General features: G+C 52.1%; 1 protein-coding gene across 6 annotated transcripts in view; it reads right to left on the bottom strand.

Moving 5' to 3' along the window:
- The window catches only part of ABR (ABR activator of RhoGEF and GTPase), a 235,711-nt gene that overhangs the window by 185,119 nt on the left and 29,275 nt on the right, over window positions 1-21,317 (bottom strand). The window contains exon 1 of one of the 6 annotated variants that reach the window (XM_033185204.1): window positions 5,737-6,314. The exons of the other annotated variants lie outside the window; for them this stretch is intronic. The gene's annotated coding sequence lies outside the window, so the exon portion shown is untranslated. Of the gene's footprint in view, window positions 1-5,736; window positions 6,315-21,317 lie in introns of those variants that run through there. 6 annotated transcript variants of the gene reach the window in all.

The following is a 21,317-nucleotide window of genomic DNA, read 5'->3' as shown; positions in this document are numbered from 1 at the left end:
CTCCATTCTGTCCAATCCTGGCACTCTCGGACCTTCCACTCCACAGCACAATAGAGGGTAGAGGGAGAGACAAATCTTGAGGGCTCTAGGGAGGAAAACTTCTAATAATACACACAGAATGTCTACTGTGTGCCCGGCTTAGTGCTTCGTTCAGTAGCGTGATCTCACTGTGAATGTCACTGTTATCTCTGTTTTCTCCGTTTTCCAGGTGAAAAAACCCAGGCCCTGAGCAGCTAAGTAACCCACCCAGAGAGTAAGTGAGAACTGGGACTTGAACCCTGGCAGTCTGTTCATGCTCTTTTTTTTTTTTTTTTTTTTTTGAGACGGAGTCTCTCTGTTGCCCAGGCTGGAGTGCAGTGGCGAGATCTCGGCTCACTGCAACCTCAGCTTCCCAGGTTCACACCATTCTCCTGCCTCAGCCTCCTGAGTAGCTGGGACTACAAGCGCCCACCACCACACACGGCTAATTTTTGTATTTTTAATAGAGACAGGGTTTCACCTTGTTAGCCAGGACCGTCTCGATCTCCTGACCTCGTGATCCACCCGCCTCGGCCTCCCAAAGTGCTGTGATTACAGGCATGAGCCACTGTGCCCGGCCTGTTCATCCTCTTAAACACCACGCACGCTGCCTCCACGGCCAGCTAACTGCTGATCACCGGGTGATGAAGGTTCTCAGAAATCTCTGCGGGTCCATGGGGTTAAAGATCACCCTCTGGGAAACCCTGTCAACCCTCTTCCATCTCCACACTTCTGTCTCAGACAGCGTGGCTCGGGAAAGGGCAGACACTTCGAGATTCCCCCGATGCCTTTGTTGGATGGCTTCCAGTAGATGTTAACACCACACGGCCAGATGCTAACCTCAGCCATACAGACAAGCATGTGGGCCTTTGAGCACCACAGTGATTTGGGATGGAAACAGAAACCTCCACATCCCTGGCACTGAGGAGTTGGGGAGATGCAACATCACGCACTGGGAAGGAAGGAGTTAAAGAGTCCTTCTCAGCACGGGCGCAGTGGCTAACGCCTGTAATCCCAGCACTCTGGGAGGCCGAGGCGGGCGGATCACGAGGTCAGAAGATCGAGACCATCCTGGCTAACACAGTGAAACCCCATCTCTACTAAAAATACAAAAAATGAGCCAGGTGTGGTGGCGGGCACCTGTAGTCCCAGCTACTCGGGAGGCTGAGGCAGGAGAATGACGTAAACCCAGGAGGCAGAGCTTGCCGTGAGCCGAGATCGCACCACTGCACTCCAGCCTGGGCGACAGAGCAAGACTCCGTCTTAAAAAAAAAAAAAAAAAGAAACAAAGAGTCCTTATCTGGGCTTTGCCAAAGATGACGCTACCCTGAAGTGCTCTTAACCCCAGCCATCAACCCCACTCTGTCAGAGCAGCGGGGAGCTGTGGTAGACAGACCTTCCTGATTCAGCTAAATGTGGACCAGCCAGTGCTCCCCAAGGCACTGAACCCCCACCTATCACGCTGCCTCCTCCAGACCCCTTCTAACCATTCCCCAGATAGTCCATGGGGACAGTGCTCTCCACCCTCCCCAGCCCTCCCTCCAGCCTGTGCACTCAGACTGTCTGCGGCTCCCCAGCCCCAGGGTGACCTGCCTGCTTCTGCCTCATCACTGGACTTAAAGGGAATTTCATGGTTAGTTGCACTGCCAGGAGCACTGGGTTCATGATGAGGGGCTGAGCTGGAAGAAGGTACATCCCATTTTCAAGGCCATTTGCCCTGCTCCTAATTCCCAAGCATGTGCTACTCACGGCCTCTCCAACAAGCAACTCTTGCTTCTACCAATCACTTGACCAGGATGGAAAAAAGGGGACGGTCCCTAGAACCAAAACTGAGTATCTCCACTTTTCCTCCCTTCTCATGTTAGCAGCTCAGCTCTACTGCACACGACAGGGAGGCCCCAGGAGTCTCTGCTTCCTTGATCACCCAGAGGTCAGCACTGATGACAAAAATATGTTCCCATGCAGGGGCCAGGCAGGGAGCCCCGGTGCGTGCAGAGGCTGGATGCACAGTGTGTGGGAGGCAGTGGGGCCCTCTACATAAAAATGAAAAACCAAAACCAAAAACAGACTTTGATGACCAAACAACCAAGAGTCTGGCCCTCAATGGCCCATCAGCTCCTTAAAAACCGGACTGGCCAGGCGCAGTGGCTCACACCCACAATCCCAGCACTTTGGGAGGCCGACCCAGGCAGATAGCCTGAGGTCAGGAGTTCGAGACCAGCCTGCCAGCCTGGTGAAACCCCGCCTCTACTAAAAATACAAAACTTAGCCGGGCATGGTGGCATGTGCCTGTAATCCCAGCAGTGAGCCAAGATTGCACCACTGCACTCCAGCCTGGGTGACAGAGTGAGACTCCCTCTTAAAAAAAAAAGCCGGGGCTAGGCACAGTGGCTCACGCCTGTAATCCCAGCACTTTGGGAGGCCGAGGCGGGCAGATCACAAAAAATCAGCCAGGGGTGGTGGTGGGTACCTGTAGTCCCAGCTACTCGGGAGGCTGAGGCAAGAGAATGGCATGAACCCGGGAGATGGAGGCTGCAGTGAGCCGAGATTGCACCACTGCACTCCAGCCTGGGCGACAGAGTGAGACTCTCTCTCAAAAAAAAAAAAAGCCGGAGCCGGGCACAGTGGCTCACGCCTGTAATCCCAGCACTTTGGGAGGCCGAGGTGGGTGGATCATGAGGTCAGGAGATGAGACCATCCTGGCTAACACGGGGAAACTCTGTCTCTACTAAATATACAAAAAATTAGCCGGACGTGGTGGCTCACACCTGTAGTCCCAGCACTTCGGGAGGCCGAGGTGGCGGATCACGAGGTCAGGAAATTGAGACCATCCTGGCTAACACGGGGAAACTCTGTCTCTACTAAATATACAAAAAATTAGCCGGACGTGGTGGCTCACACCTGTAGTCCCAGCACTTCGGGAGGCCGAGGTGGGCGGATCACGAGGTCAGGAAATTGAGACCATCCTGGCTAACACGGGGAAACCCATCTCTACTAAAAATACAAAAAATTAGCCAGGCACGGTGGCGGGTGCTGGTAGTCCCAGCTACTCGGGAGGCTGAGGCAGGAGAATGGTGTAAACCCGGGAGGCAGAGCTTGCAGTGAGCCAAGACAGTGCCACTGCACTCCAGCCTGGGCAACAGAGCAAGACTCTGTCTCAAAAAAGATAAATAAGGCCGGGCGCGGTGGCTCAAGCCTGTAATCCCAGCACTTTGGGAGGCCGAGACGGGCGGATCACGAGGTCAGGAGATCGAGACCATCCTGGCTAACATGGTGAAACCCCGTCTCTACTAAAAAATACAAAAAATTAGCCAGGCGTGGGGGCGGGCGCCTGTAGTCCCAGCTACTCCGGAGGCTGAGGCAGGAGAATGGCGTGAACCCGGGAGGCGGAGCTTGCAGTGAGCTGAGATCTGGCCACTGCAGTACTCCAGCCTGGGCGACAGAGCGAGACTCCGTCTCAAAAAAAAAAAGATAAATAAATAAATAAGCCAGGACTGCACCTTCCTCACTGGGCAGACCCAGTGCTCAGCGCAGTGGGTGAACAAGGCTCAGGTAGACTCCCAACGCAGCTATGACCGCACTGTGCCTCCAGATCAGCTTTCTGCCGAAAGCCCAGCAGATGGGCATTCAATAATGCCATCGAACAAATAAAATTAATGACAGGTGACAGTTATGGAGTGCTTTTATTTATTTATTTTTTTTTTGACAGAGTCTTGCTGTGTCACCCAGTCTGGAGTGCAGGGCGTTATCACAGCTCACTGCAGCCTCGAACTCCTGGGTTCAAGCAGATCCTCCTGGCTCACCTTCCCAAAGTGCTGGGATTATAGGTGTGAGCCACCGTGCCTGGTCTATTGAGTGCTTCTTAAGTGCCAGGCACTGCTCTATCTGCTTTACATAGCTTATTTCACCTAATCCTGACAATCAGCCAATTTACGATTATCTCCATTTCACAGAAGACAAAATTGAGGTGCAGAGAGGCTAAGCCACTGACTAACTAGCAGATGGCGATGCTTGGAAACGAACCAAGCCTGAATCTGGGGTTCCCGTGGGTAATCTCTGCATTGAGCGACAATTACTGAATGAAGGAACGAACAGGATGAAGTTAAACTCAGGCAAGAAGAAATCGGAGCTACACGAGGGAGGCAGGCAGCGTTACTTCAGAACCCTCCCAGGGCCACTGATGATAAAGAAGGAAGAGAACTGGTTTCCAAGAAAACGGTATCTACTACAGCAGGCCAGATGACCCTGGAGACAAGCTGAACAAAGTCCAATGACAATCTCCCAAATGCCAGTCCTGGCCAAACCCCATTTCATTGATGCCTCTGGCCAATCTCAAGAATTTCCAGCCTCAATGTTCACATCTGTAGACGGTGTGCGCCCAGGGCCAGGCGCGGTGGCTCACGCCTGTAATCGCAGCACTTTGGGAGGCTAAGGCCAGCGGGTCACCTGAGGTCAGGAGTTTCAGACTAGCCTGGTCAACATGGTGAAATCCCGTCTCTACTAAAAATACAAAAATTAGCTGGGCATGGTGGTGGGCACCTGTAATCCCAGCTACTTGAGAGGCTGAGGCAGGAGAATGGCTTGAACCTGGGAGGCAGAGCTTGCAGTGAGCTGAGATCTCGCCACTGCACTCCAGCCTGGGCGACAGAGTGAGACTCTGTCTCAGAAGAAAAAAAAAAGAAAAGAAAGAGTGTGCCCAGGTGGATCAAGAAGATGACCTCCCAGCAGACTATAAACTCTCCTGGCAGATCCTGGGGAGGCCTGTTTGCCACGCTTTGCTCCATTTCCATTTCCTTGGTACAGTAAAGCAGCATATACTATCCTTTTTTTTTTTCTTTCCAGACAGAGTCTTGTTGCCTGGCTGGAGTGCAGAGGCAGAATCTTGCCTCACTGAAACCTCCGCCTTCCGGGTTCAAGCAATTCCCCTGCCTCAGCCTCCTGAGTAGCTGGGATTACAGGTACCCGCCACCACGCCCGGCTAATTTTTTGTATTTTTAGTAGAGATGGGGTTTCGCCATGTTGGCCAGGCTGGTCTCGAACTCCCAACCTCAGGTGATCCGCCCGCCTCAGCCTCCCAAAGTGCTGAGATTACAGGCATGAGCCATTGCACCTGGGCAGCATTTACTATTCTAAGATTCATCCTCAGCCCTCTAGTCTGGGGAAAGAAGAAAATTTCCCAAGCCTCCATAGCGTCATCTCTAAGGGCAAAGGCTCAGCCTAGGAGTCTATCTTTTGCCCTCTTCTCCCCTGCCCTCCGCTCAGCCTCCTGGCTTTTCCGGTAGCCAGTGAGACCTACAGGCAACAGAGGTGAACTGAAAGCCCTTCCCAGTCATTTCTCCACCGAAGTTTTGTGTCACCTTGAGTCATGGGAAGACCTGCTCCCCTCTCACTGCCTCTCTAGGCATCACTGCAGGATAAGGCACAGTGACATCAGGTCCTTGCAGCTGTGACACTCCCCACACGCCCCCACACACTTCCCAGGGGCCGAGTTGAAGCCCCGTTCCCATGGCCAGGGGCCACAGCAAGTGCAGCATCCTGGGCAGAGCCACTGGCTTAGATTATGCACCCCCCGAGTCACAGTTTTAGGAGGGTCTCTCGCCAAGCCCCAGCTCACATGGCCCTCACTTGACATGGCTTAGATGACACCACCCAGAGGTCAACAGCAGAGTTTTCTGAGGGCTGGACAGCAGGGCCTGGAGACCCTTCCTCATTACTTACCACCAAGTCCCCATCAGCATTCAGAAAGATGCCAGCAGAAGAGACGGTGGATTCTCTAAGTCCCCCAAACCCAGAGATTCAGTTCTGGGGCTCCAATCTCCTTAGCCCCAAGAGAAGGAAGAACACGTCCAGCCAGGGTCAGAGCCCACGCACTGGCCCTCTGCCCTCCTGTGGTCACCACAGCCCCGAAGCTGGCCGTACTCCTTGCTCGTTCAGCCAGAATTCTGCAGACGCATCCCAGGCCTACGCTGCTGTGCCAGCACCTCGGACGCCACCCACCAGGCTGGCCCTGTCTCCATCAGGCCCAGGAGTGGGTGCAGGAGCTAAGGGCAGGCTGTAAAGCAGACGGGCTCCGAGAGTCAGAGGCTCACCATTCAGCAAGGCGAGGGCAAAGGAACCTCAGAGCCTAGCCAGGGGCGCTTGCCATCAGTGGAGCCTTGCTCTGGGACTGCCGGTCAGGCCGCGTGTGCTGTGTCTTTAAGGACCAGGCCTCTTTAAGGCAAGTTCCCTCTGCAGTCCAGTCCTGCCTCTGCCCGTCCTGCGGCAGAGAGTGGGGTGCTCCCCAGCGCCATCTGGCGGCCGCACAGCAGCACCTCGGCCACTGGAGGCTTCCAGCCAAGCGGCCCCCAACTGCCTGGACAAAACTCTCCAGCTTGGACACAGGGCTGCAGGCTGCTGTTGGGAACGCAGCTGGGAGAGTCAGGAGGAACCCCGTCCAGGCAGGAGACAGCAGAAGCCCCCCAGGAGTGACATGGGGAGAGTGACTATCCCGCCGGACAAAACCTTCGCTAAAACACCTTCAAATGTGCCGGGTGTGGCAGCTCACGCCTGTAATCCCAGCACTTTGGGAGGCCGATGTGGGCGGATTAGCTGAGGTCAGGAGTTCGAGACCAGCCTGGCCAACATGGTGACACCCCATCTCTACTAAAAAAATACAAAAAGTAGCCAGGCATGGTGGTGGACACCTGTAATCCCAGCTACTCTGGAGGCTGAGGCAGGAGAATCGCTTGAACCTGGGAGGCTAACGTTGCAGTGAGCCAAGATCGTGCCACTGCATTCTAGTCTGGGCAAGACAGAGTGAGGCTTCCTCTGAAATAAAAATAAAAATAAAAATAAAATAAATAAAAAATAAAATAAAATAAAATAAAACAAAACAAAACAAAATAAAATATTCTTAAATAGGGCTGGGCACAGAGGCTCACACGTGTAATCCCAGCACTTTGGGAGGCCAAGGCAGGTGGATCACTTGAGATCAGGAGTTCAAGACCAGCCTGGCTAATGTGGTGAAACCCTGTCTCTACTAAAAATACAAAATTAGCTAGGAGTGGTGGTGGGCACCTGTAGTCCCAGCTACTCAAGAGGCTGAAGCAGGAGAATCGCTTGAGCCTGGGAGATCAAGGCTGCAGTGAGCTGAGATCGTACCACTAACAACCCAGCCTGGGAGACAGAGCGAGACCCTGTCTCAAAAAAAACATGTCAGTCAATAAAAATAACAACGTGTGGGAGCATTTGAAGAGGTCACAATAGGCCGGCCACCGTGGCTCACACCTGTAATCCCAGCACTTTGGGAGGCCGAAGCAGGTGGATCACAAGGTCAGGAGATTGAGACCATCCTGGCTAACACAGTGAAACTCCATCTCTACTAAAAATACAAAAACATTAGCCGGGCGTGGTGGCGGGCACCTGTAGTCTCAGCTACTCGGGAGGCTGAGGCAGGAGAATCACTTGAACCCACTGGGAGGAGCTTGCAGTGAGCTGAGATCACGCCACTGCACTCCAGCCTGGGTGACAGAGTGAGACTCCGTCTCAAAAAAAAAAAAAAAAAAAGAGGTCATAATAACTAGGGGTCGCTACTGGCCTTCAAAAGACAAAAGCCAGAAATGTTAAAATGTCCTGCAGGACTTGCCCTCAAGAACATCTGTCATAAATGTCAACAGCATTGAGAACTCTTACCTGGTTGGGGAAAACGGAGGATGGCAGATGGCAAGTTCTCACCCCACCCCCAGCTGGTCCTCCTTCCCCATCACGCTGCTTTGGATGTCCTTCCTAACTAAATTTCACCTTCAAAAACTTAGGGGTGGAGGGAGGGGGCAGTCTGACCCAGCCACCTTCACAAGGGAAGCTGGTGCCTCTGGCTGTCCCTCCCAGAAGCCAGGCACACACACCGCACCAGGTCCTCTTAGGCTGAGCTGCACCCAGGATGTGCAAATTTTCCATAAGACACTTTCGGGTTCTGATCGTGAAACCTCGTGACTCCTAATTTCCTCTTCCCCAAGCTCTTGGCACCTTGTCCCGATCGGGTCAGTTCAGTCTCATGAACAGTCCGGTGCCAGGAGCTAGCACGAGAAATGAGCACACATGACCCGTGTTCTCCCAAAAGGAGAGTGAAGAAGGGTGAGACTCCGGCCACAGTGGCCACGTTTTGCCTGGGTCCGTTGGTTGGAGCCATGCCAGGCTCACGAGACTGACATCAAAGATATGAAGATCAATTAGAGGAAGAGTTTCCCAGCATCTCATAGCAACTAAAGAATTGCTCTAAAACATCCTAAAACACACGTGGCATGTCATTCCTCTTACTAAGAGCCGTCTATGGCTTCCTTTTTTTTTTTTTTTTTTTTTTGAGATGGAGTCTCACTCTGTCACCGAGGCTGGAGTGAGTGGCGCGATCTCAGCTCACTGCAAGCTCCACCTCCCGGGTTCATACCATTATCCTGCCTCAGCCTCCTGAGTAGGTGGGACTACAGGCGTCCACCACCATGCCCGGCTAATTTTTTGTATTTTTAGTAGAGACAGGGTTTCACTGTGTTAGTCAGGATGGTCTCGATCTCCTGACCTCGTGATCCGGCCGCCTTGACCTCCCAAAGTGCTGGGATTACAGGCGTGAGCCACCGCACCCGGCCTTTTTTTTTTTTTTTTTAACATGGAGTCTTGCTCTTGTCCCCCAGGCTGGAGTGCAATGGTGCAATCTCGGTGGCTCAGTGCAACCTCCACCTCCCGAGTTCAAGCAATTCTCCTGCCTCAGCCTCCCGAGTCACTGCTATCAGGATAGAGACCCACACATCCTTTTGGTGGCCTAAGGGCTCTGTGGCCGGGCCTCTGCACCCCTTTCAGCTTCATCTGGCACATTCTGCTCCTTGCTGTCTTCTACTTTTTCCTGTCTCGGAACTTTTGCATAGGTTGGTATCTCTGGCGAAAATGCTCTACCCCCACTCTGCCTGGGTAACTCCTATTCACCCTTCTGGTCTTAATTTAAATATCTCGTCTTCCAGGGAGCTTTCCCTACCCACCAGACCGGGAAGGCCTGCGTCGCTCCCTCCTTCTGAATGCTCACTACTCTTTTAAATGTTCCATGCCTGTCTCTCCTGCTAGACTGAGGTCTCTGGGAGGGTGGGAACCACGTCTCCGTTATTCACTGTAACCCCAGGACCTTGCACAAATAGTTTCAGTGAATGAATGAGCAAATGTGAATGAATGAACAAATGTGAATGAATGAGCAAATGTGAATGAATGAACAAATGTGAATGAATGAACAAATGTGAATGAATGAAGAAGTATATTCCTGGTCACAAAGAGCCTGGAATGAGGCAGTACAGATGTTCCAGCCAGCCCAACTCCACCAACTGGAAGAGAACTGTTTGGCTGGTTGAGATACCACGTCCAGAATGACCACCCTCTCTGGAAAGACGCAAAGAAAGAACCACCGGCCCCTAGAATGGGGTTTGGAGTGGGAGAATTGCTGTTCCAATTAGTTCTCTAACTGCTCATAAACAACCCTAGCTGAAAACTCCCCAGTGCACAGGGCTGCCTTGCTCAGCAGCCAGTACTGGAGGCTGTACTCCTTTTGATCCAATCAGGCTCCAACATGGAAACGGCACAGAAACCCAGAAATCATTCAGCCCACTAAGGGAACTTCGGTCTCAATTCTCAGAGTCCTTCTCCGAGGCCTGTTACAAATTTGCAATAAAACTTGTTTTTAGGCCGGGCACGGTGGCTCATGCCTGTAATCCAAGCCCTTTGGGAGGCCGAGGCGGCTGGATCACCTGAGGTCAGGAGTTCGAGACCCGCCTGGCCAACATGGTGAAACCCTATCTCTACTAAAAATACAAAAATTAGCCGGGCGTGGTGGTGGGTGCCTGTAGTCCCAGCCACTCAGGAGACTGACGCAGGAGGATCGCTTGAACCCAGGAGGCGGAGGTGGAGGTTGCAGTGAGCCGAGGTCGTGCCACGGCACTCCAGCCTGGGCAACAGAGTGAGACTCCATCTCAAAAAAACACACACAAAAAAACTTTTGTTTTGGGGAGGGAGCTTGGGAAGAAAGCAGTTTCTGGGTACATACCCGTCCCGTCTCCTGTCGCCGTCTGTTGGAGTTCCGAGAAGGAAGATGCCAGTTGCTTACGGTATGCTTAACCCCTCTGCCCCACGGCGCTGCAGGCTGACGCTGTGACTCACCAACTCCCAGGGACGACTTGATGCACCTCCGACCAGACAGATGGGAAATCTGGCTTTCAGTTCCATGGGGAGAAATAGGATAGAAACGCATTTCGGGCCTTCACACTCCCGAGCGGCTGGCCTGAGCGAGTCTGCAGGGCCTGACAGACAGGGCTTGGGCAAAACTTCTCCAGGTGCAGACTGCGCTGGGTGACGGTGACCAGCACGCCGACCCGAGGGTCCTGCAAAGCGCGGCACCGGACTCCTGGTCTGCTGGGGGCCAGTGCATGGAGAAGACGGCTCCTTTCCATGTTCCCATCACCAGAGCAAATAAACAAACAAAACAACCAATGTCAAATCAAGAGGCGGTTCTTGGGCCTTGAGTTTGTCAAGATCCAGAAAGCCACTCCACCAGATAGGGGTTAGTCCGCCAAGCAAGCTTCCCACCAGCTTCTCACTAGCTTCTCACCACTGCGTAGTAACGATGTTCTGGATGTTCTGGCATTTTTCTTTTCTTTTCTTTATATTTACTATTTTTTATTTATTTATTTTGAGACAGAATCTCCCTCTGTTGCCCAGGCTGAAGTCTAGTGGTGCAGCCTCACTGCAGCCTCTGCCTCCTGGGTTCAAGTGATTCTCCTGCCTCAGCCTCCTGAGTAGCTGGGATTTCAGGTATGTGCCACCATGACCAGCTAATTTTTGTATTTTTAGTAGAGATGGGGTTTCACCATGTTGGTCAGGCTGGTCTCAAAACTCCTGACCTCAAGTGATCTACCCGCCTCGGCCTCCCAGAATGCTGGGATTCCAGGCGTGAGCGCCCAGCTTGTTCTGGCATATTTAATCGTGTCAGGGTTCTTCTCTCTCCTGATAGGAGGGGCCTGGTGAGGAGTAGGGGTGTGGAAGAAGAACAGAGGGTAATATATAGAAATGATACCGCAAACACTTCCATGCGCTTACTGTGCCCAGGCTGCCCTAAGGACTTTGCATGTATTAAATCACTTCACTGTCACAGTACCACACGACCCACTCCAGAAGCCACACATAAGCCACACATTAGCCCCTCAACACCCTGCTGCCTTTCTCCAACAGGAAGGAAGGAACGCTCAGCCGAGCACAGCCTGAATCTAGCTGCTGGCTCTGCCACTCACTTGCTGTGTGACTCTGAAGAGCTGCCTTTCCCCGTCTGTCCCTTGATTTCCTCACTTCAACATGAAGAGAGGTAAGTCCCAGGGAGCAGCTAATAACAGAGGGGGGAATCTTTCCTCTTTCCCATCCTTCAGTTCCTATATTCCAGGAAGTTTAATGGGTTTTCAGGGCTAGAAAAGTTGTATTATTATTATTTTGTAGAGCCAGAGTCTCACTATGTTACCCAGGCTGGTCTCAAACTCCGAGGCTCAAGCAATCCTCCTGCCTCATCCTCCCTAAGCGCTGGGATTACAGGCATGAGCCACTGCCCCTTGCAGAAAAGTTACTTATTATTTCATTGAATATTTCCCTACTATATAAGCCAGAGTTCCTTTTCCCAGGTTGCTTATGATAATGGACTTCAGACATGTCCAGAAATCACAAAGAGGGAAAGCACAGACAGGGGTCTGCACAGTGAGTCATGGAGGGGGTAGGAGAGAAGCACCACTTCAAACTGAATTGAAGACTAAATGCTTCTACAAAGAATGTGGGCCGGGCGCGGTGGCTCAAGCCTGTTATCCCAGCACTTTGGGAGGCCGAGACGGGCGGATCACGAGGTCAGGAGATCGAAACCATCCTGGCTAACACGGTGAAACCCCGTCTCTACTAAAAAATACAAAAAACTAGCCGGGCGAGGTGGCGGGCGCCTGTAGTCCCAGCTACTCCGGAGGCTGAGGCAGGAGAATGGCGGGAACCCAGGAGGCGGAGCTTACAGTGAGCTGAGATCCGGCCACTGCACTCCAGCCCGGGTAACAGAGCCAGACTCCGTCTCAAAAAAAAAAAAAAAAGAATGTGGACCGGGCACGGTGGCTCACGCCTGTTATCCCAGCACTTTGGGAGCCCGAGGTGGGCGGATCACCTGAGGCCAGGAGTTCGAGACCAGCCTAGCCAACATGGTGAAACCCCCTCTCTACTAAAAATAGAACATTAGTGGAATATGGTGGTGGGCGCCTGTAATCCAGCTACTGGGGAGGCTGAGGCAGGAGAATTGCTTGAACCCAGGAGGTGGAGGCTGTAGTAAGCCGAGATGGCGCCATTGCACTCCAGCCTGGGCAACAAGAGCGAAACTTGTCTCAAAACAAACAAACAAACAAACAAACAAAAAATTGCATAGAGGCCGACGTGGGAATGGAGTGAAGAGCTAGAATGGATGACTGTGGAGAAGGTTCTTTTGGGAATTGGGGGCGAATATAGAAACTGCTACTAATCTAATGTGTGGCCTCAGCATGAATCCAGGAAAACAAGAGAATTAGCAGCTTTTCTTAGATCCACCTTAAAGAGAAGCCTTGCCGGGCGCGGTGGCTCAAGCCTGTAATCCCAGCACTTTGGGAGGCCGAGACGGGCGGATCACGAGGTCAGGAGATCGAGACCATCCTGGTGAACACGGTGAAACCCCGTCTCTACTAAAAAATACAAAAAAACTAGCCAGGCGAGGTGGTGGGCGCCTATAGTCCCAGCTACTCGGGAGGTTGAGGCAGGAGAATGGCGTAAGCCCGGGAGGCGGAGCTTGCAGTGAGCTGAGATCCGGCCACTGCACTCCAGTCTGGGCGACAGAGCAAGACTCCGCCTCAAAAAAAAAAAAAAAAAAAAAAAGAGAAGCCTTTCTGGAACATCCCCTCCTCCTCAATACACAAAAGGATTCAGGACTCCCCTCCTCTCCCAGCAAGTTTGCTGAAAGCCCTTTGGCCGATGTGTTCCGAGCATCACCAGTATTTACGTTCTAGGCACAGGTTAAACACGTAACCTTCACTCTTCCCAAGCAGCCTCTCTATGTGGAAGGCAGTCACCACGCCCACTTTACAGAAGAGGCTCAAGGTCACACTTCCAGCGAGTGAAGGAGTCAAGTTCACACTCTGGTCTGGCTCGGTGCAGAGCAATTGTACCTGGCCGCCAGTCCTGAAGCTTCAGGAAAGCATCCTGACCGGATGCCCCCTGACATTCACTCACAAAGAGCTCGGTTTCCAGCAGGCCAGGCAGCACTGGCACCTGCTGCTAATTCAAGTACATCAGTGCAGCTCTTTTTGTTTTTGTTTTTGAGGTAGAGTCTCTCGTTCTATTCCCCAGGCTGGAGTGTGGAGTGCAGTGGTGTGATCTCGGCTCACTGCAACCTCTGCCTCCCAGGTTCAAGCGATTCTCCTGCCTCAGCCTCCTGAGTAGCTGGGATTACAGGCGCCCACCACTGTGACTGGCTAATTTTTTATATTTTTAGTGGAGACGGGGTTTCACCATGTTAGCCAGGATGGTCTCGATCTCCTGACCTTGTGATCTGCCCGCCTCGGCCTCCCAAAGTGCTGAGATTACAGGTGTGAGCCACCGCGCCCAGCCAGTGCAGCTCTTAAAGCTACTCTCCAGGGGAAGTGGCAGAGGAAGGAAGACACGAAGATGAATTTCCATCCTCTTTCTCCTCAACTGAAATCTGACAAGCTCCTGGGCCTTTTGACTCCTCCTTGAACGTGAGGTCTGTACCTGGAGGATTTCTGGTGGCAAGGGTGTTTTCTCTCTTCTTTTTTTTCTTTCTTTATTTATACTTTTATTGATTGAGACAGAGTCTTGTTCTGTCGCCCAGGCTGGAGTGCAACGGCACGATCTTGGCTCAGTGCAACCTCCGCCTCCCGGCTTCAAGTGATTCTCTTGCCTCAGCCTCCCAAGCAGCTGGGATTACAGGTACACGCCACCACGCCCAGCTATTTTTTTGTTTGTTTTGTTTTGTATTTTTAGTAGAGAGGGGTTTCACCACGTTGGCCAAGCTGGTCTCAACTCCTGACCTCGGGTGATCCGCCTGCCTCGTCTTCCCAAAGTGCTGGGATTACAGGCGTGAGCCCCCGCACCTGGCCGAGATCCAGCTTCCTAAGTAAGGACACTGTGCTGCTCAGAAACCTTCCCAAACGCTCCAGGCATCCCAGCTCCCCTGCAGTGCTCCTGGGCAGACGCATCCTGCAACACTCCAGAGGGTATCGGATCTTGGAGGCATCTCTTTCTTCAAGGCAGCCCCCAGCCCTGCCCGGCCCAGACTCGGTTGAGTATTGCAAGGAGCACTGTAAGGAGAGTCATTCCTATTTCAGAGCCTCTGGGAACAGGCCCTGATCGCCTGCTGTGGGGCAGAGGGTTTGGCTTCGGCTCTGAGCAGAAGCCACCTCCACTTAATGCCGGAGGGAATGATTTTAAACCTCGGTCTCTGGGCAGGGTCAGCCCCATGCCCAGGTTGGAGACAGAAAGACACCATCCCTCTGGCTCCTGACCATTCTGAAGCCTCGAGCTCCAGGAGCCTCCTGGGATCTTAGCCATGGCTCTGGTGCAACCTCACCCTAATCCCCTTCTCGTGGCCCACAGTCTTCTAGACACTCATTGCCCAATCCCCTGCGTGACTTATTTTCCCAGTTGCTGTTTCTGTCTGATTGTGAAATTTTCTTTCCTCCAAAAAGCCACATGCCTATCACATGAGGGGAGTGCCGGGCCACCAGCAGGGAGGCGGAGGCTGCTGGGAAGTCTTCTTGCCTGGATCCCAGGCTGGTCCCCAGAGTTGGGGAGTGGCTCCCCACTCCTCCCTATAGCCAACATTCCAGGGAGCATTGGATCACACTGGGGGGAAGATCAGCGCTCATCCAAATCAGATCGTGACTGGGTCTTCCCCAGAGAGCAGCACCTACGGTGCCTCCACCTAAGACCTCGCTGGAGCTGGGCTCCTCAGACCCCTGGCTCTAGGGGCAAATACACCCTGCTGAACGTCAGATCAAAGCCACGCTGCAGGCTGCTGAGACAGGAACATGGCTGCTGCTGCTGCTGCATCCGGCTGGCCACGGCCCCACACTGGGGGTTAGTTCTCTGGGGGCATAAAGAAGAGCTGAGCTGTTGCCTTCTGGACGTAAAGGAGCTGCTTTTGCAAAACAGATTGTATTTGCTCCCTGCCACAACTAACCAGAAATGAGGAAGCCGCCAGAGAAGCCTCCCTAGTCCCTGGGGCTCCGGGTTCTCTCCGCTCCCCCTCCCAGCGACCACACACGAGGACGTACACGCAGGCCACATTTCCTTCCAGGCCCACAAAGAACCTTAACTTCCTGCAAAGACCACGAACCCCAACGTCAGTACACATGGCTCATTACCCAAGGCCGAGCTGCTGCTGATTTTCAGTGTGACTTTCAGGACCAAGAAGGAAGAGGTTCTGTCTGGCCAAGGAGAGCATGGCCTGAGACACCAACAGACAGCAACTTCCCATCTGGCCTGCCTGATTCTGCAATCAAAGCTGCCTGGTTCCGGCAGGGTGCAGTGGCTCACACCTGCAATCCCAGCACTTTGGGAGGCTGAGGTGGGTGGATCACCTGAGGTCAGGAGTTCAAGACCAGCCTGGCCAACACGGCAAAATCCCGTCTCTACTCAAAATACAAAATTAGCCAGGCATGGTGGTACGCGCCTGTAATCCCAGCTACTTGGTTTTTTGTTTTTGTTTTTGAGATGGAGTCTCGCTCTGTCGCCGAGGCTGGAGTTCAATGGCGCGATCCTGGCTCACTGCAAGCTCCGCCTCGCGGGTTCCCGCCAGTCTCCTGCCTCAGCCTTCAACTACAAGCGCCGCCACCACGCCCGGCTAATATTTTTTTTTCTGTATTTTCAATAGAGACAGGGTTTCACCATGTTAGCCAGGATGGTTTTGATCTCCTGACTTCATGATCCTCGAAGTGCTAGGCCAATTGGCCTTGACCTCCCAAAGTGCTAGGATTACAGGCGTGAGCCACCGTGCCTGGCCAATCCCAGCTACTTGGGAGGTTGAGGTAGGAGAATGCTTGAACCTGGGAGGCTGAGGTTGCAGTGAGCCGAGATGGTGCCATTGCACTCCAGCCTGGGCAACACAGTAAGACTCTGACTCAAAAAAATAAAAAAAGAAAAGAAAAGAAAAAAATGGTGCCCGGTTCCAAGGACGAGGCACTATCTCCTCCCAGACCTTCATTCCTCTAAGGGAGCTGGGGAAGGTGTGAAAGCTTTGCTCAGGGGAGGTCAGGGTCATAAATGCCTGGTTCTGGAAAACAAAACCTCTCTGGCTCTGTAGGTGCCAGGGAAGACTGGGGGAAACAGAGGCAGTGAGCCAAAGCCCTGCTAGGAAGATCACCCAGGCTGCTGGCTCAGAAGCCACACTGCCATTAACACGCGGCAGGGGCTCATTTGTACGCACGGCATAGACCACCAAGAGGCCACATGGAAGGTATGAAGCATACAGGCTGTTGGGGTTTTTGTTTTCTGGTTATTTTGAAACAGGGTCTTGCTCTGTTGCCTGGGCTGGAGTGCAGCAGTGCAATCACGGCTCACTGTAGCCGGTGAGACTTTTTTTTTGGGTGGGGCGATGGGGAGATGGAGTTTCACTCTTGTTGCCCAGGCTGGAGTGCAGCAGTGCGATCTCAGCTCACTACAGCCTCTGCCTCCTGGGTGCAAGCAGTTCTCCTGCCTTAGCCTCCTGGGCAGCCAGGATTACAGGCACCTTCCACTACGCCCGGCTAATTTTTGCAATTTTAGTAGAGACAGGGTTTCACCATGTTGGCCAGGTTGGTCTTGAACTCCTGACCTCAGGTGATCCGCCCACTCAGCTGCGCAAAGTACTGGCATTATGTGCGTGAGCCACAGCACCTGACCAATTTTTTTTTTTTTTTTTTTTTTTTAAGACGGAGTCTCGCTCTGTCGCCCAGGCTGGAGTGCAGTGGCCGGATGTCAGCTCACTGCAAGCTCCACCTCCCGGGTTTATGCCATTCTCCTGCCTCAGCCTCCCCAGTAGCTGGGACTACAGGCGCCCGCCACCTCACCCGGCTAGTTTTTTGTATTTTTTAGTAGAGACGGGGTTTCACCGTGTTAGCCAGGATGGTCTCCATCTCCTGACCTCGTGAACCGCCTGTCTCGGCCTCCCAAAGTGCTGGGATTACAGGCTTGAGCCACCGCGCCCAGCCCAATTTTTTTAACTGTAAGTTTATTCAGGATTTTTTTTCTGTCATATAAGTCATAAAGCCAGAATTTTAAAAACTTTTAGACCATAGAAGAGTAAAATGTGACCCATAAAATACACCACCCCAATCGGCATTTTTCCAGCGTTTTTTATATGCATACAATGGAGCTCTTTACAAAGTTTTATAGCTAGCCTTCCTACCTGGCTGGGAAGCCACACTATCCCTATCCAAGGGCGCCCTCAGATTCAACCAACCACAGATCAAAAATATTTGAGGGGAAAACAATAAAAAAACCCTACAAAAATAAAAAATATAAATAATACACTATAACAACCACATAGCATTTACAATGTATTAGGTATTAAAAATAATCTCGGCGCCAGGCGCGGTGGCTCAAGCCTGTAATCCCAGCACTTTGGGAGGCCGAGACGGGCGGATCACGAGGTCAGGAGATCGAGACCATCCTGGCTAACACGGTGAAACCCCGTCTCTACTAAAATATACAAAAAACTAGCCGGGCGAGGTGGCGGGCGCCTGTAGTACCAGCTACTCGGGAGGCTGAGGCAGGAGAATGGCGTAAACCCTGGAGGCGGGGCTTGCAGTGAGCTGAGATCCAGCCACTGCACTCCAGCCCGGGCTACAGAGCGAGACTCCATCTCAAAAAAAAAAAAAAAAAAAAAATCTCGGCCAGGCGCATGGGCTCACGCCTGTTATCCCAGCACTTTGGGAGGCCGAGGTGGGCGGATTACAAGGTCAGCAGATCGAGACCATCCTGGCTAACATGGTGAAATCCTGTCTCTACTAAAAATACAAAAAATTAGCTGGGCGAGGTGGCGGGCGCCTGTAGTCCCAGCTACTTGGAGGCTGAGGCGGGAGAAAGGCGTGAACCCAGGAGGCGGAGCTTGCAGTCAGCTGAGATCCCCACTGCACTCCAGCCTGGGCAACAGAGCCAGACTCTGTCTCAAAAAAAAAAAAAAAACAATAATCTAGAGATAAGTTAAAGTACATTGAGGGGGCAGGCATGGTGACTCACGCCTGTAATCCCAACACTTTGGGAGGATCACTTGAAGCCAGGAGTTCAAGACCAGCCCAGACAACATAGCAAGACCCTATCTCTATTAAAAAAAATTTTTTTTTAAATAAAGTATATGGGAGATATAATTAGGTTACACGTAAATATTACAGCACCTTATATAAAAGACTTGGGCGTCCTGGGATTTTGGTATCTGTGAGGGGTCCTGGGGCCAATCCCCCATGGAAATGGAGGGACAGGTGTAACTGGAGTAGCTCTCCAGACTGTGCCCAGGAATTTCTCAGCCTGATCTCTGGCCAGTCCAGCTTCATTTTCTCCCCTTGTCCCATGACATCAAGCAGAACAAGTTTCGCCTACATGAGCTATGACCTCGCTTTACTCGGGGCCTCTGTGGTACAAACACAAAGATGGATCCCCTTGTGGAAACTCTGGCACGTCATCCCAGTTTCTTCATGGTGCAAGATGTCTCCGGTTACTTCAGGGAGAGAGGAACAGGACCTGGGTTGTCAGCACCGTCCAGGGACACCAGAGATAAAACCTCATCTAGGACATCCCCAGTAACAAGCTGAGAATTGCTCCTGACAAGGTCCTGGGCCGGGCTACAGCTTAGAGACTGGGAGAAAGTCTTGAGGTTGGCCAGGGCTACCCATCTGCCTCAGGAGGGCCTGTGTTAGTGTTATCCGCCTTTCAGCAATGGAAACTAAGGAGGATGAGGGGAGGGAAGTACAGAAGACTTATAAAGAGAAAGTTTGATTTGCATTCAGGGCCCAAGCCCCAAACCCTGATAGGAACAAAATGAGCAGGGGAGCAGCTGCAGGGACTTTGGTCCCCCTCAGGCAGCCGCATCACTCAAGACTGTTCACATCAGCAATAGCTACACGGAGCCAGTGTCCACCCGGCTGCTGCTCCGGATGCAAAGCATAATGGTTTAGGTCAGGATGTGGGTTCTAGAGACAGAACAGACCCGGTTCAAGGCCTGGTGTCATGATGTATTGAACCTCTCTGAGCTTCAGTCTCTTCAGTAATGATGGTAACTGCTTTTAACTGAGATTGTTAAGGGGACCGTGAATAGAAGATCATGAATAGAAGACAACCAGCACATCGTCGGGTCCCTCACTAGCACTCATACAGTATCAGCTATTATCATGATGCTAGCTGACTTTTATGTGAGCCTTATAAAATGGGTACACACACACACAACACCTCTCTCCCGACGGTAAAAACAAGACAAGGCCGGGCGCGGTGGCTCAAGCCTGTAATCCCAGCACTTTGGGAGGCCGAGACGGGCGGATCACGAGGTCAGGAGATCGAGACCATCCTGGCTAACACGGTGAAACCCCGTCTCTACTAAAAAATACAAAAAACTAGCCGGGCGAGGTGGCGGGTGCCTGTAGTCCCAGCTACTCGGGAGGCTGAGGCAGGAGAATGGCGTGAACCCGGGAGGCGGAGCTTGCAGTGAGCTGAGATCCGGCCACTGTACTCCAGCCTGGGCGACAGACCGAGACTCCGTCTCAAAAAAAAAAAAAAAAACAAGACAAAAAGTGAAACAGGTCCCCTGAAGAGAAGACAGCAAGCCGATACTGTGCATTGTGTGAAGGTCACCAAAGCAAAACCATACACTTTGTTTTCTGGGGGGTTCTCATTGTCATTGCAGAGATAGCTTACTAGTGTTTCTTAAAAAGCCAAAGCAACGCTATCCTTCATAAGTGTGTTCCTCCTATACTTTGCTATTCAAGAGCAGCTAGATGAAGAAAAAGGAGGTCCATCTAGAAAAGCATAATCCCTTCGCCTCCTTTTATTTATTTATTTTTCGAGACGGAGTCTGGCTCTGTTGCCCAGGCTGGGGTGCAGTGGCACAGTCTCGGCTCACTGCAAGCTCAGCCTCCCGGGTTCACGTCATTCTCCTGTCTCAGTCTCGCGAATAGCTGGGATTATAGGCGACCCCCACCACGCCCAGCTAATTTTTTGTATTTTTAGTAGAGAGGGGGTTTCACCATGTCAGCCAGGATGGTCTTGATCTCCTGACCTCTTGATCCGCCCGCCTTGGCCTCCTAAAGTGCTGGGATTACAGGTGCGAGCCACCGCGCCCGGCCAGTATCAACTTTTGTAATATCCAAAAAGAAACTATAATCTTCTTATTTCTTTTTAAAATTTAAATAGAGACAAAGTCTCACTGTGTTGCTGAGGCTGGTTTCCGACTCCAGGGCTCAAGTAGTCCTCCTGCCTCAGACTCCCAGAGTGCTAGGATTAGAGGTATGAGCCACCACACCCGGCCTAAACTTTTTTAAGAAATAGGATTTTCTGGCTGGGCATGGTGGTTCATGCCTATAATCCCAGCACTTTAGGAGGCCAAGGTGGGTAGAACAGTTGAGGTCAGGAGTTTGAGACCAGCCTGGTCAACATAGTAAAACCCCGTTTCTACTAAAAATACAAAAATCAGCCAGGAATGGTGGCAGGTGCTTGTAGTCCCAGCTACTTGGGAAGCTGCAGCAGGAGAATGCTTGAACCCGGGAGGCAGAGTTTGCAGTGAGCTGAGATCTCACCACTGCACTCCAGCCTGGGTGACAGAGTGAGACTCACCTCAAAAAAAAAAAAAAAGAAAGAAAGAAAGAAAAGAAATAGAATTTTCTCCAAGATACCAATGTAGAGCCTTCTTCTAGAGCAAAAGGGAAACTGAGGTCTGAAGACTATGTGTCCAAGTGTGTTCGAAACAAAAAAAAAATGCATAATTGTATGTTAAAATTTTAAACATTGGGCCAAGCGCAGTGGCTCAAGCCTGTAATCCCAGCACTTTGGGAGGCTGAGGCAGGTGGATCACGAGGTCAGGAGATCAAGACCATCCTGACTAACACAGTGAAACGCCGACTCTACTAAAAATACAAAAAATTAGCCAGGCGTGGTGGCGGGCGCCTGTAGTCCCAGCTACTCAGGAGGCTGAGGAAGGAGAATGGCGTGAACCCGGGAGGCAGAGTTTGCAGTGAGCCGAGATAGCACCACTGCACTCCAGCCTGGGC

This window comes from Trachypithecus francoisi, unplaced genomic scaffold (genome assembly GCF_009764315.1).
Source record: "Trachypithecus francoisi isolate TF-2019V2 unplaced genomic scaffold, Tfra_2.0 Lachesis_group20, whole genome shotgun sequence".
Taxonomy (NCBI): domain Eukaryota; kingdom Metazoa; phylum Chordata; class Mammalia; order Primates; family Cercopithecidae; genus Trachypithecus; species Trachypithecus francoisi.
This window is presented reverse-complemented; position numbering and strand designations above follow the sequence as displayed.